Raw genomic sequence first — 15,918 nt, forward strand, 5'->3', positions numbered from 1 at the left:
GCTGAGATTTCAATATCTGACAGCATTGCTTTCATTGCCCCAAATGCCCAACCTTTTTCTAATGTTTGACCTTGGGTATGATTATATTTCTGTATGTATCTCAAATGATGCAAAATCATTTGCCTATATCAGTCATCTCTCACTGACAGTCCTGTTCTAGCTCATGGCAGAAGAGAACAAGTCTGATGGCAGTAACAATAGCTAAAATGAGCTTTGATAGATGTTTCTCCCCTTTCAATAAATACATAAAGCATCTCTATAATGTCATTTTGTTAACTGATAAACAACAAAAGGATGAAGGCATTCACTTTTAACTCTATTGCATGTCATTATTTTCTCATTGCCTTACTTAGTGTATATAAGTAATGTGACCTGCAGAATAGAGGACAGGACTGTTGCTTTCAGTGTTGGTTATTTATTTTTTTTTATATCCAGAGGCCCACCTGCTAAATGAGAATGGTGCAGGTGTATGACAGGCTTTACCATGCCAGTTTTGCCCCAACATATTGACCCACAAAGCTGGGTCTGTTCTTGGTGCGCTCTCAATGCGATTTCACATAACCCGCAGCACCGGCTTTACGTCTCTCCGTGCCCGAGGTCAACGTGCTGCACCGGCTCCTCGCAGAAATGCAATTCTTTGTGCTCATCTCCTGTTTTTTGTTTTTTTTTTTTTCTCCAGCCCATCTAACCCTGTCCCATTATTAGCCTTGTACTACTTACTCTAGAGAAGCTCCTGTCGAAGGCACACAGAAGGGGGTGCAGGAGGCAGCCCGTTCGGGCGCAGTGCGGTGGGTGGCATTTACAGATGTGTACAGTAGTTTGGGGATGATATAACAACTAGATTACCGGTGTTAAGGAGAGAACAAGGAGTTTCATCCCACTCCTTGTAACCCTGCAACGAAGCGGTCGTCGGAGAGGAGCAGTGCTGGAAGCCTCGGCGGTCGCGGTGAAGAGGGGCTGCCAGATAGATGGGGACAAAGGGACCGTTTTTTAAGTGCAACTCCAACAGGCAGTCTCAGTGTGATTAATGTTTCTGTACTGGTAACGAGAGCGTATCCCTAAAGAGAGAAAATTTGATAGTGGCCTCTTTTTTTAGGTCTGTGTAAGCTGGGCACATTATTTTAATAGTACACCATTTAAGGTATTTATCTTAATTTAAAAAAATAATATTTCCCTTGTTGTTTGCAATTGCCCACTAGAAATGAACTCCCTTTCCTGACTGAGTATCCTTTGCAATCCTGAGCTGGTTGTTATTGCAGGTTGCCTCGGGAATACCGAGTTACTGAGTGTCAGACTTTCTTCAGAAATACTGAGGGGAGTTTAACAGCATTTGAAAACACAGATAAAGAAATACATGGACCGTGCAAACAAAAGTAAGTGGGATAAAGAGAGATGTGTTTACTAGAGTGGTGGAGAAAAAAAAAGGTCCACAAAGAAGCCCCTTGGTCTGATTACAAGACTTGTTAGGGATGCAGAGCACTGACCAAGTTCACTGGAGTTTGAAATCCCAAGGGCAGTTTTGGGTTTCTTTCTGTAGACTCCAGAAAGTGACTTAATAATTCATTTGAAACTCTGCAAAACTTTCTGTTGACTGACTTTACTCCCTCTTCAAGCAGATTTTTAGTTTTGCTCAGAGATTTTAACCCAGTATAGAGGAAGCATAAACGGATGGAGATCTAAACCCCCAGACTAAACAGTTTCACACACGTCTAGATGGACGTGGACAATCTGACAATTAATTTGTCTGAATTTGCAAAGAAAAGAGGGCACAGGTAGGCTCTGTTAAATCTGCTATTGCTGTACACCAACTTGCCTTAACACAGCCTCTCCACTTCCCGAGGACAAGGAGAAATAAAGGCAAATACAGGTGTTTGTGTGTAAAAGGGGGTAGAGATTTAGTGCCGTGAGCTACTGCTAGACAGCAAAGCATAAACTGGACTGTGCTCTTGTTTAAAAAAACAACCACCCACCAAAAACCCCACCCAGACAAAAAAAATCATCAGACGAGGTACGTAGCTGGTGTGTGCGTCTCCAGTGGGGCCGTTCAGAAACAACATTTTGGAGCATTTTCTGTTTCCCTGTTAACGTTTCCCATTCACCTGATTTCCTCTCGGAGCATTGATCCTGCTCATCCCTTGCGTCCTCCAGGATGGCTTTTGCCGAGCACCGTGCTCCATGCTGACGTCCCCCCAAAAAGACATGGCCGAGGAGGTGCGCGATGCATTGCTTTCGCTCCGGAACAAACCCGAGCCCGATGCCGAGGTGGTGCCTGTCTCCCTGTAATCCCGCCGCGGGACGCGATGCTTCTTTGCCAGCTGGGCTGAGCCACACGTCCCTGCTGCCGCAGAATTAGCGGCACAGGACCGCAGCCAAAACCAGGACCCCAAATACTACACAGCGTGGGGACTCCTTTTACCAGCTGTAGAAACAGAGGAGAGGATTGCAGCCGCTACGCTTATCTAAGGCTATAAAAAAAGAAAAAGTGGGCTGCTTGAAGTTAACTCGGCGGCACCAAGTACAAGGCGGGCTTCAGAGGTGGTGGTGTTTAATATTCTGTTTGAGGATGCTGGCCCTAACGCCGATATATATTAATAGGTGCATCGTTCCAGGAAAAAATATGTTGTTTTAAATGTAAGCGCAGTGTTAGCAGTCGAATAGATACAGTGATAAGGTGTTAACTCTGACCTCCTAATTAAATGTAAATACAGCGTAAGAGCAAAGCAGGGGACTATGTAAACAGGTAAAGGAGGAAATATGGCCTGGTTCTTTTCTTAATGTCTTTGTTTGGGCTGTAATGGTAAGAGAGGATTTATTAATCAGAATAAAAAGGCTTCCACGAAGAATTCATTAATTTATGCATTTTACACAAATGCAAGATATTGCCTTCAATGCTTTTCTGCTTTTACTTTTAATAAATGTCCCTGGCAAATTTACATTTACTTCTCACTCACAAACATTAGACTGCTTCATTAGTTACTGTTGCTTAGTTTTTTAATATTAACAGTCTCTCCTCCTGAGTGTCTTTTATTGCAGCATACAATCTTAATAATTTGTGGAAAAGATGACATTTCCAAAGAGATCAAAATGCTTATTGGCCATTTACTCCATTCTCGTGCCTGCCTCGGCAGTGGCACAGTCCCTCGCCTTGTCTCTTAAGATAATGTATTAAAACTGTCAAGCTACCAATCATTAAGGCACCAGAAGCAACCACAGCATGCAAAATTATTCTGCTTTAAGCACAGTTTTAGGCGATTTTCTTCAGGTTTTCTTCTCTCCAAGATGTGAACCTGGCTTCCAGTAGGCAATCAAGTTACACAAATTTCTGCAAAATATATCAAGAAGTGAATCCATTTATAACTACATCTTGGAATTAGCCTTTAAAATAGAAAGAAGTCTCTCCCAAAGATAAGGGGCTTTTGTTTTAGGGAGGAAAAATCTGTCTATAGGCGATATCTCAGATAAAATCATTCATATATTCAGACTACGAGTAGCTGTCCAAAAATGAAATGCAATCTGTGGTAAATTTTTTGTTGCATGCATGTGCGTTTCTTGTGAAAAATGGAAGTTTCTACTTGGAAAGTCAGAACAACATGTACAAGTGGCCCAAATTGTTTTTGATTAACAAGGTTTTCTGCCTAGAAGTCACTTTATCTTCATCCCATTAGCTGGACTCAACAAAACAAATTAATCTAATGCATTAGGCTGAAACACATTCTTGCTGTGTGGATGCAAAGAAAAATCCTCTCAAGAGCCCTGCAACCATCTTACATATGTAATGTAGTTTTTCAGCTTAATATTCCCCTTTGAGTTTATACAAAGAGAATGCAAAGTTTTCCGCCTCCTTTTGTTGTCAACTCACGTTATGTTTACGTCTGTTATTCCCAGGTATGAATCGTGTAATGTTGTGATGAGCTGGCTGGTGTGATGTAACTTTGGGCCATTTAGATACTTATTCCGTACAGGGTTTGTAGCTCTCATCCTTTTAACGAATACATTTCCTGGATTCTATTTTTGGAAAAGATCACATCAAAGTGATATTTTTGCCATGGGATCAACAAGTAGGAAACTTTGCTGGTTAAAAAAAAAAAGTCTGCGTGCTGTGAGGACTACCTCTCGCCTTGTGTGCTAATCAAAGCAAATAATTCACTTCCATGTCTTAGTCTGATTTTCCTCTTTTGCAATTGTCTGTAAGGAAGCTTATTTTTCCTTGAATATTATTTCAAGTTGTTTAGAAAGTCAGGTATAATGTAATCTTTATTGCCCACGCAAAAGCATGCATTTTGGTACTTGTTCTGTGACTGTTTAGGATTTATCCCAAATATCCAATTTCCGGGTTGATCAATTGTTGTGTTTTCATAACTATTCCAAATAATCTCTTTTCTAGACTACTTATAGATAGCTGAAATACATTTTTGCAAGGTGGAAAGAGGAGTCATGCGAGCATTACCAGAATGCTTCAAGGTATTTTGCCCGCTAATTCCACACTATCCTCAGTACCTCTACTATAAAACCAGTATTTAGATTCGAAGTTATCTTGGGAACTATTAGTATGTGCACTTGAATTCATTTGATGTTCTGCATAAGTAAATATGAATATCCAGATGGAGACTATGATCGTGTACCCTAAAGAAGATCTATTCTTGATTATATAAAACCTGAAGATGACTGAATTTTCATTTTTTTATTTTGTTTTTAATTTCTCTGAGCAACATAATACATACCTTTGTTTTATTCTTAGGAAAACAGTTATTGCTAGAAAATAGCAATTAGAAAGGACTCTTCCAAATTCTGCTGAACAAGGTGGTGATAACTCTTACCAGCAACAGAAAAATTGTGTGCTTAACCAAAGTGCAGTGTCTTAACCGGAAACCTAGTGGGAGTGCTAGTGCTATTTCTGGTTATACTTCAGTATATTATCTAAGCCAAACAGCCAAGAGAATAAATTTGCACATAATATGTGTTTCCTTAGTGTTCATTATCTTGTTACTTAAAAATTGCCTATGAAAAAGTGAAGACGTTCATAGGAACATGACTAAAATATTCTTAATAGAAAATATATGAAAACAAAACGTTATTCAAATTAAACAAAATATACAATTGCAACTGGCGCTGTTGTGTTCAGCTCCAGTAGGCACACTGAATTGTCTTTTTTCCAAATGGATAATTTATTTAATTAACCCAGATGCAATGAATTTTAAATTGTATATTAAAATAGAAAAATTAGGTAGTTAAGAAAAAATATGATGTGGTTTTCATTCTTATTCACTGTTAGGAAATTTTGTATTGCGTAATTAAAAATTGCAGTTGGCAGTTTACCCTAACATGAATTTTGTCAACAAAAAAAATGTTTTCCTTGACCATGTTGACCTAATGGATTTGAATAATTTTTGAATATTTTTAAAATTCAAATTAATACAGCTGTAAAAAATTATTCTTGCACGTGTGTAACTTTTAACACGGGATAATGAAGTTTTTCTTTTGTGGTCATTGTTTTTCATCTGGGAATACAGTGTATGCTTAGCATCAAGAAGTCTAAATGTGCTCTATGTATATCTGGTCTTTTACATTTAAAACAGAGCCAGCATGTACAAAGTCCTTTTTTTCCAGAAAAATTCATATAAACTTTATTCTGCAGTTTCTCTCAGGAATTGTACTTCATCGCATTACACTGCTTGATCCTGTTTATCTGCATAATTCAAATGCAACCCCAAAGGATGTAAACATAGTGACAGTTTTTAAACATACTTTCTGATAATCAGTACAAACTATTACTTGAACCTATTCAATAACATAACACCGACAGACGGAATTCAATGACCCTCAATAACAACAGATAAAATCTCGTTGTATAAAATTATATTATGACATGATTGTGTTGTCCTGAGTTATGACTTAGGTTGACTGCAATATGGCATGCTTTTTCTTTAGGAAAAGATGATACTTATTGACATTGAAATAATGCAGGATCTAAATTGCGCAGCCCAAGTTTCCGTAATGAAAAAAAACCCAAAGAGTAAAAACAAGGGTGTGTACAATGAGGAGACAAATAAATAGTTAAATACTAGTGTTTTGTTAGCAGGAATATAACTTTCACTTTATGCAAATTTCTTTGCTGGGGCAGATTCTTTAGTAGCTCACGTTGACATTCGGTGGCTCAGTGTAGTCTCCAGTACTGTTAGGAAAACGGATCACGGCAGAGCAGATCAGCATCGGAAATCTCTGCGAGTGGCTGTCGGCAAGAGGTCTCCTTCCATGGGATCTGGCAAACCAAGCCGATTCCTAGGCTAAGATGGTGGCATGTTGTCCAAATGGATATTTAGCGGTCAAAAAAGTCGAAGACTTAACAACATGAGGTTGCCTTAGCTGTTGGGGGAACTCGTATCGCTAAGATGACGACAGTTCCTGGCCAGGAAAGCCAACGTTTCCACCTTCTGTCCTTCGTCTCTTGGTCTGAGCTCCCAACTCCAGAGAACGTGGAACATTGCAAAGTTGGAGTACTATAGGGTGTCTGGTGGGGTAAAATTGCTGAACGGGAGAATAGCGCAAAGGATGTCTAACTTTCATGTTTACCCATCGTCATAAGTCCTTGGTGAGGCTCCAGATAATGTGCAAATGAGTAGGGTCAGGTCCAGCAGGGATTGCTGCTGGGGCTGCCGACGGTTGTTGGCCAGATCTGGCCAAGGCTGTGCTCTTGGCATCTTAGAGATTTGGGAGATTTGTGGATAGACATGTGATTCTTGTTGTTCTGCCCCGCCCCCCCCCCCCCAGCCACCCCGAAATAACCAAAATAAAACAAAATATCATTTTTTGCATCTTTAGGAAAGGTATTTCAGTATCTAGTGAGAACCTTCCCAATGTCTTCAATGAGACTGAGTGAGGTAAAATAACCATTAAAAAGTGTCCAGCAGGGTAATGTTCTTTCACTTTTAATTTGAGAGCAATAAAGATTTTTGTCAAAAAAGCCAGCGCTTCCAAACATTGAGATTCCCAGTGCATTCAGATATTGAGGGCTTTGGGTTTGTTTGCCCTCATCATGTGGTATAGCCAATGATTTTATAGACTTCATTATTACAAGCAGGTTAGAAACACAGAGCTTGTTTATGAATAAATAATTCTGTATCTATTCTGCAAGGTACGAAGGACACTTAGGACATTTAACGTCTCTAAGGATGCCGTGAGCAGAAAGTATATGTGGCAGACAAACAGATTTATGGTCAGGTAAATATAGGGAGAAAAAAAGACATGCACAATATATAACTTTACTTGGGTTTACATACAAACAGAGAAGCCATAGCCATTGCACACGTTCACAGGTTAAAATTTAGTATGGATAGAAAAGTGCAATATCTCGAGTCATTTCCATTACTGGTGAGATAAAATCAATGTCCAAATACTTCCTTACCGGCAAAACCCCCTGAAAATACTAATCTGCTGTATAATATAAAAATCTAATGCCATTAACCTGAGAGGGGACACAAAACTGCCTACTGCCTTTAAATAACCGGTTTTGTTATTTCCTGGAGGTTGGTTTCCACAAAATCATTTCTTGGAGATATGTATATTTTGGCTGCGTTTGCTCCGATGGCCTGGAAGTGCCCAGCCTGTCTGTTGTGGGCCACCGTCAATCCAGCGATGCTCGGCTCTCTGCTGCCGCTCCGTTATCAGAGAGGGATTGCTGGGAAGAGAGGCGCGGGGTGTTACATCCATAAATGCCGCGGTCTAGAACCGCCTGCCCTAAGCAATACGGGAATAACCCGATGAACTACGAGTTTTCCGGAGCGGCTGCACCCACCGAGTTTACGCGTACGTTCACGCACGTGTTTACCACGCGGGTGAAAGGCATGGATGCTATTAAAGCCCTGCCTACCCTCGGTGGTGGCTCCGTGCGGCGGGGCTGCCCGGCCGGGGGCTGCTTTGCTTTCGCATAAATAGTCTCTCTCACCTCTGAAGTTTTTCCTCCTCCTCTCCTGCAGCAGTGCTAGGGGTCAGGCACACAAAGGTGCTGTCCCCTGATTGCAGCAAACACCGCCATGTGTTGTATGTTTGATGAATTAAAAGGATGCTGCCAACTTAATTACACTGTAACCCTTCAATAAAGGAAGGGCAGAGCTGATTAACTAGTGAATAATTGGGGGCTGATTGATGGCTTTCTCCCTCACTGCTAAAGGCTGTATATATAATTATTTTGCCTGTGGGCCTAATTTTGCCACTGTTAGCTTCCACTTTTGTCATCAGCTGTAATTTATGGATGGGGCCTGAAGCCTTAAAAAAGGCTGGAAAATGAAATAGCCCCGAATCCCCAGATATGTCACCTGGAAATGGCCAGCAGGCAGCCTTTAACGTCAACATTTGCAGCCATTTAGCAGCATTAACACCTCATGCTTAGCCGGAAAATAATATTATCATTTGTCAACAACTATCATAATATAGATTTTTTTCCTGACATGTAATAATGTTGCATCACTCACACCCATGATTTAATATATGTTTTAAATGCAAGATCAATTTATTGTAACCGAATAGAAAATTCTTCTGGTAATGCACTTAAAGAAAAAAAGAGAGCAAGAGAAGGAAGGCCCATGTCCCTTCATTGCCTTGACAGGTTGGTTACGGAATTAGTATGTCAGTCTCTAAAGAACCCCCAAAATCACTGCAAACTAAGATGGTTTGTGAAACTTAGTTAAGAAAAAAAAAATCTTTTTTCTTTTCTTTGAACTTTGAAAGATGCAGTAGCAGTTTCAAAGAAAATACAGTTAATAAACTAGTAAACTTGTCTCCACTGTACTTAAAAAACATCATGGGACAATTTTCCATCTACTGTCAATCAGCAGAGCTTCATATGAGCCCGTATAGCTATGCTGGTTTGCATGAGATGTAGATCTGACCCTTTGTATTTTAAATTGAAATAAGATTTCTTATTTTTTTCAGAGAGATGAACACTAATCATTAATGCTGCAAAGTAATAGTAAAAGCCAATCTGTTTTGAAGGATTGAATTGCTTCGGTGGCAAAGAGGAGAGATGCGCCCCAAAAGAAAGCCTGTTTGGGGAAAACACAACATTCTGATTAGAGCTGCTCCAGCAGCTGCGTGCGAAGAAGTGCTGCCTATTTTATATTCCACAAGGATTTTTTTCAATAAAGTAATAACAACTTAGATTCACTTTTTTTTTTTTTTTTTTGGTAACCCATATTTAAACATTGTGGAGAGGAGGCTTCTAATTTATAAGCCAAGATATACAAATCCTCTCTCTCAAATTTCCTTTGTTGTTTTGTCCTCACGGAGCGCTCCCTTGCCTATGAATCACATAAAGATTTGAAGAACCTTTCAGTCAAAGCTCAGTAGTGTGCCAGTGGGCACTGGCCAGGAAAAAAAAAAAAGATTGATATTTGCCCTCTCTTCTTATCTGCACTTGATTTATAAGTCAGTGCGAGTATGCAAGAGAAATAAAGGCAAAGACCTTGATGCCTCCCTGTGGAGAATATGCACCATTTGGATTGAAGGCATGAAAGAGGAGAAATTAATGGTAAGCTGTTCATCTGTCACTACTGCCAGCCTGATGGTTTTGCAGAGAAGGAGAGGACTAGATGACATGCCCTCCAGTCAAGGGCATGACTGCCCGCTGTTCTCATATTATAAACACAGTGCTTTGGGTTTCTAAGGGATTTAAATTTAAATTATACTGTACTTTGGATAGGCAAATCTTTACACAAGTTTATTTTCTTGAAGTATTAACATGCAGGATTTCACTGGCTTTATGTGGAAGAAAAATAAAAATTAAGTCCCCCTATTTGATAAAAATGTGTAGCAGACTCTTAAAATGTATCCGTATTTTTAAAGCAGTGTGTTATAGTGTAATGAGATTTAAATTTATATATGCATTGAAGATTTAGGCACATGCATAAATAGATAAGCTTTAGTTATTCTACTTTCTGGCACATAGGAAAAGATTAAAAAGTTCAAAATAGGAGTTGAAATTTTTTTTCCATTAAAATGGTATAATACTGACTGCTGCTATCGATGACAATATTAGGAACGCATCTGGAGGATAAAAACTGACACAAAACTTTCATGTTGTGCTAAACGACAAGAAAAATGTACTTATTGCTAAATGACTTCTTTTCAGTGCTGAGCATTTGCGTACCCTCTTGCAGCTGTTGAAATATTTTTGTACGGTACCTAGCACAAAGGCTCGCTGGGCTGCTCGAGTCCTCGAGATGCTTCTGCAACACCGATAAACCTTATTGTGTGTTGCAAAAGGTATCGGTGCTAATAGGAGCGATTTTTGGTGCCCGGAATGGTTTAGATACGTGCCCATAGGCATGAGAAGGAGTTTGCGCTGTGCACAAGTTCAGGGTTCAGATTCTGTGACGTTTTTTGCCACGCACACCCAGCAGCTAGTTAAAGCCCTCTTTGCTGAGCCCCCACAGTGGGATGGGAATTTTTGTTCTCCGTTAAAAAAGGGAAAAGTGAGTTGCTAGTCTACTGTTTCAAATTACCTTGGGTTTTATAAACCAGAAGCCAAAAAGAAGCCTCTGTCGCTTACTTTGGTTAAAATCTCCTGAGTCTGGAGCTAATTTCATTATTTCCTGAGGCTTGAGTCGCGATTCTTGAAATCCTGGCTTAGACAACAGATTTCAATAAAATAATTGTGCTCAAGTAAACTGATGTTTACTCTTACTACGGCAAACTTCATGACTTGCATATCACTTCTGAAAGAACTGTAAATCTTCCACAAACCTGACAAACGTAAATCAGAGAAGAGGAGAAGGAGGTTGGCCAGGTGCGAGATGGTCCTCCAGGATCTTCAGGAAGGAAGGGACATCCTTCCCTCCAACGCGATTGGCATCTCCAAAGTACCATGCCTTGATTTTTTTTTTTATCTTTTCTACCTTCCACCCTGTGCTGTTGCAGGAGAGGTTACCCTGCTTCTCGCTCCGGTGTCAGGGCACCAAGGCTTTGCTCTCCTGGGCTCCTCGTCCTCCCAAGCCCATTCATGCCATGCCCGAGGAGTTCGCTTTCTCGTGCACCGTCATCAACCTTCTCCATCACCCGTCAGGAAAACCCTCAGCAGGGTGGTTTCTAACACCGAATGATGAGGATCAAGGCATTCACAGTCCTAATCAAAATTAGTCAGCCGGAGATATCATATAGTCACCGGGGCTGAGAACAATTCACCTTCAAAAATCTACAGTTGCTCTTATCTCCCCGTTCCTAAAGCATCTCCTCTGCAGCGGTTAGAGGCTTCGTGCTTGCGACGGCTGCCTGGCACTCTGTGTTTTAACTCCCTGCTTGAATCTGCCTAGAGTTTTGGCAGACTTCAAATGTTGGCAGTGATGTTTTCTGTGCCAGCTGTGCATTAAAGCATTTTTTTAGAAGTTTCTGCTAAAACGAATAGGGGTTTTTTTAAAAGAGATTGTGGGAAAGTATGTTATTTCACCAGCTTCAAAAACTATAATAACTTTTTTGAGCAGCTCCAGTTCCTCCAGGCTTCAGAGCAGGTAGTTAGTTACTTTGGCACCTTTTTTTTTTTTTTTTTTTTGGTTCGTGTCAAAAAAATCCTCCTGTGCCCTAGTTTATACGCGTGTTAAAAATCTGTTTGCACTTGCTGAGTCCATCTGCACCGAGGCTGATCCGTCTCCTCGCAGTTCCATGCCGACCGTAGTGCGGACGCGACACCCATACGGAGTGACCGGGTGCCACCACCGAGCTGCTCCGTGCCGTGCATCGGCAGTGCCGGAGGAGGTGAGGAAGGGAGACTTTTCTCTCTGCTCTCAGGTCACCCCTTGCTGATTCAGTATGAAACCCACCGAACTGAGTAATATTTTCTCCGTGCTAAAATTTTGTGCAAACGCTGGCAAATTGTACGTTTTCCGTGTCTATAGTGATGGGTGATGTACAAAAGCTTTCTACCGCCCCAGATGACGTTGTAAGCTGGGGCACAGGAGGTGGTACAACAAGTCTAGAGGTCCTAGTTTTGCTGATGAAGCGAAGGAAGGTTGTATGGTCCTGCAGGCTAAACGCTTTTAAGTCTTGACTTTTTAGTTGTTTGGGAAATTGCATATGAAAGAGAGCAAAATAATACAAAGGTTGTAAAACTAAGCACTGAAAAGTAAGAAAATACTAATACAGCCATATTTATGTATATATTTGTACGTACATGTACTACATATTGGTTTTTGTTACGTGGTATGCACTAAAATGTGTTCAAATGGCTCCTCCTCCTTCAGTAAGTGCAGTCTTCTCACGCTCCTGATCCGTTCTTTCCCAATCACCATCCAAACTTTGGGCTTCTCCTCATGGATTTTCCTCTGACGCTCTCATCGGAGCTTTTTACAATCAACTAATCTTTGATACTTGTGTGAATAGTAGCAGAGAGGTATCCTGTTATTGCAGAAGGAATGGCTTGTCTCCATTTGGCGCATCCGCAATCAGGCACCTAAATAAAGGTTATTTCCACAGCACCAATAAATTGGCAGGGTGCAGATGCCGAGATACCCCAGGTTTGCTTTTTCACGGTCATCACCCCTCAGAACTCTTCAGCGAACGGGTGCTGCTGCTGGGACGGGTTTTTTTAAGTGATTCATTGCACATCTGGAGGGGAGCAGCTGCAGTGCTGGGGTGCAGTGCTGTGCCGAAATACTGGTGTTGGTCCCCAAAGCAGTCTACGTGTGCGATCACCACTGAAGCCCCAGCAGCTCGGACGCAGCGGGGTGCCGATACAGCGATGCTGCTTTGGGGACCCAAATGGAGTGGTTCAGCGCTGGCGATGGGATTTGCATTTCGGCGCGTAGACGTAGTCTTAAATGGTGACACGGTTTTTTATCTTTCTGGCTTCTTTCAGCTCGTTTGCTGCATATCTGCCAACTACAGATAGCAGCAAAATAAAAATTCTGATTTATTTCCATGCACAGTCATTCCTATGCACTTATGAGACTGGGTTTCTCTGGAAAAAAAAAAAAGCTGTCTGTGAGCAAGTAATTAACAACTACATCATAGCGAAGACAGGCAAGGGCCAAATTAAAGTTGCAGAGGGACCTTTAATTCCAGCGTTTCCTAGCTTTTGAGTGCTTCGGTATGCGGGATTAGCAATCTTTTAACCTAGTTTTTAATATAAGAGTGTATCAACTTGAAACGAAGGCTGTGTTTTTGATGAGCAGGCGTTACGCTGCGCAGTCTGAAAGGCGGCCGGTGTTCCCAGTTTGACCGATCAGCCTCGCCGCGGCAGTGGGCGATGTCCGGGGAGTCTCGCGTGTACTGCGCTGCTTGATTGATGCCTGCGTCCAAAAGCGCAAGGACGGGGAAAGCACGGGAGGACATGGGAACTGTGGAAGGGATTCATGTGCCACGGTGGGAAACTGGTTCAAATCCAAGTTAACTGGGAGGCGGCGTGGGGCTCCGGAGCTGAGCAACGCTGCTGGCGTGAGCTGAGCTTACTGCCGGTGGACCAAGAGCAGGCTGGTTTAAGGGTGGTTTACCAGCATCCTTAAAAGCCTACGTTTTCTGATTTTTGCACTCTTTTTTTAACATCTTCATTTTAGATCTTCTTATTTTACAACCAAGTTGCTTAATGTTATCTTTTAAAAAAAAAAACCCTATCAACAGAAATGAAATATCAAGACAAAGAAAAGTAAAAACTCAATTTATTTCCTGTTCAACTTCAGGTAGAAATCCTTAAGTTTCTTTACCTAAGGTGGCCTAGCTATGAAAATGTTTTGGAATTTGGGGGCAACTGGTTTTATTCCTCTGGAATGAAAAATATGTTTCACTGGAAATCCATTTTTTTCGATGAGGAAGGAAAGAGTTTAGTAAGAAAATTTTAAACTGATTTGAATACTTTGTTGAATATTTTCAGAGAATTCTTCCAAAAAAACTAATGAAGCTTCCAAAACCGGGGGATATTCTCATATATAACTAACAGCAAACTGATACCGCTTATCCTTGCAGGGTGTGCCCTCTGTCACCATCATGGCCTTGTTGTGTATCAGAACTCGGGGATTTGCTGTTATTCTGTATGGCTACAAAACCACCCAAAACTCTTCATCAGATTTAATTATAAATCTAAATGAGAGCAAAATTATACCCAAAAATTCAGTTCTAGATTTGATAATGTAAGGGGCCACTAGTATTTTCTCTAAATGTTTTAGTGTGTCTGGACTACATTGCTTAGTGTTCAGTTGCTTATTTTAGTATAATTTTTTTTTTCTGGGGACTTGATTAAAACTTAGGAAATAAATGTATTTTTTAATTTTTATTTTATCTCTGAAATATGATTATAAATGACCTTTGATAAAAAGTTAACAGAGAATATGTCAGGAAGCAGCTCAGAAGGAAAAGATTAAAAGCAGACAGTCTAGAGAGGTGTTTAATTTCAATTTTCTTTGTGGTATAAGAAATCTGTAGATTTTAAAGCCATCGTGCCATAGTTACTTTTATCAGTAGGGCTCTTTTGTTTTGTTCTGCCACCTAATTCTTTTGATGACAATGAGTCCACAGTTTTCCAATGACTGATTTCGATTTGCATGTTATTGTCAGCCTTTTATATTTTATCATATCTCCACTTTGGTTTTTATGCAGATCCTCACATCAGAAGGCAAGGGCAGCCTGAGCTAAACAGCTGGCTGGATTTGCATGAAAATGGACTGCCCTTTTTCATTTGTTTGTTCTTTGGAAATTACAGTAGGTGAGTATCTGACTCAAATTTCCCAAACAAATAAAGATAAAACTTCACAGATATTAAACTGTGGAGCATTAAACTGTATCATTTTACATATAAAAAGAAAAGGATTAAATAGAATTAGTCTGTTGAGCTGACTGAGGAGAAACAATGTGAGTGACGGTCTGAAAACTGAAGATACAAAAGAACTGTGGTATCTTCAAGAGATTTTTCTCTCCAAATATTTTCCTTTCCCATGTTTAAAGGATAAACACTAATATAAATATTTCCCTTATGAATTTAAGATATTTTTGCTAGGGAAAAGAAAACCATAATCTGTTTTAAGTCATTATATGTTTGATAGTATTCATGTATTTTATGTACATATTTTATATACGTAGCAGGTCACAGAAGTCCCTTAGCAGTGGATATTCTTTACAACTCGGACTGGCGGTGTAAACCAGCCAAGGTGTAAACATGACTGGGACAGATGACATTAAGAAGGCCGTATTGTTTCCAAGAGGCCAAATCTGTAGGGTGAGGCAAGATCTTTTATTAGACTGGCTGATATAGATGGAAAAAATGAACAAGCTTTGGGGCGCACAAGAACTTGATAGTTGACAGATACGAGCTTTATAGATTTGAACAGTAAAGTATCAAAATAACACATGGCACGACTTGGAGTTGTCAACAGACTTATAAATTATTTAGAGCATGTGTGCCCTTGTGTGCCTGCAAGCTTGTCCGCCTCTTTCCGCTTAGGCTGCTTGAGCTTACAAAAGACACAACCACTCCCTGCAAACCTTACCGCTCCTCTGTCTTCAGACCATCTCAGAAAGAAGAGCACGACTATAACGTTTAGTTTAAACAAAGGTTTGGAAAGAGCCGATTTTATGACATCTAGCTATAGTATGGGATTTAACTGTTTTACGTGTAGACTCTCCTGCTTTCCATTTACGGTAGGAGCTTGGATTAACGGTAGTGCTATACATTTTCTAGAGTTAAACATCTGGGGCAAAGAGCTATCAACTCTGAATTTCCTGGAAAAGTGGTAACTGCAAGTCTTGCATGAGATAATAAATGTTCATTCTTTCCTCTGATATGGTTGGAATTGGGTATGTAGAGCCACAACCACGCGGTGCTGGGAGAGCAGCAGTGTCCCCAGGTCATAGCACAGGGCCAGCTAACAGCCAGGAGCGCAGGCAAAATTTGTAGGATAAAATATATTCTTGCCTTTTTTTGGTTTTTAAATTTTATTTTTCAGA

At 40.5% G+C, this 15,918-nt stretch overlaps 1 long non-coding RNA gene across 6 annotated transcripts in view; it reads left to right on the forward strand.

Moving 5' to 3' along the window:
* The window catches only part of LOC128153904 (uncharacterized), a 108,914-nt gene that overhangs the window by 39,086 nt on the left and 53,910 nt on the right, over positions 1-15,918 (forward strand). For 4 of the 6 annotated variants that reach the window (XR_008239143.1, XR_008239145.1, XR_008239147.1 and 1 more), the window contains exon 2: positions 14,575-14,680. This is a non-coding gene — a long non-coding RNA (uncharacterized LOC128153904). Of the gene's footprint in view, positions 1-4,384; positions 4,462-14,574; positions 14,681-15,918 lie in introns of all 6 variants that reach the window. The other 2 variants (XR_008239148.1, XR_008239144.1) reach the window with 2 other exon arrangements.

The sequence above is a fragment of the Harpia harpyja genome, chromosome 18, assembly GCF_026419915.1.
Source record: "Harpia harpyja isolate bHarHar1 chromosome 18, bHarHar1 primary haplotype, whole genome shotgun sequence".
Taxonomy (NCBI): domain Eukaryota; kingdom Metazoa; phylum Chordata; class Aves; order Accipitriformes; family Accipitridae; genus Harpia; species Harpia harpyja.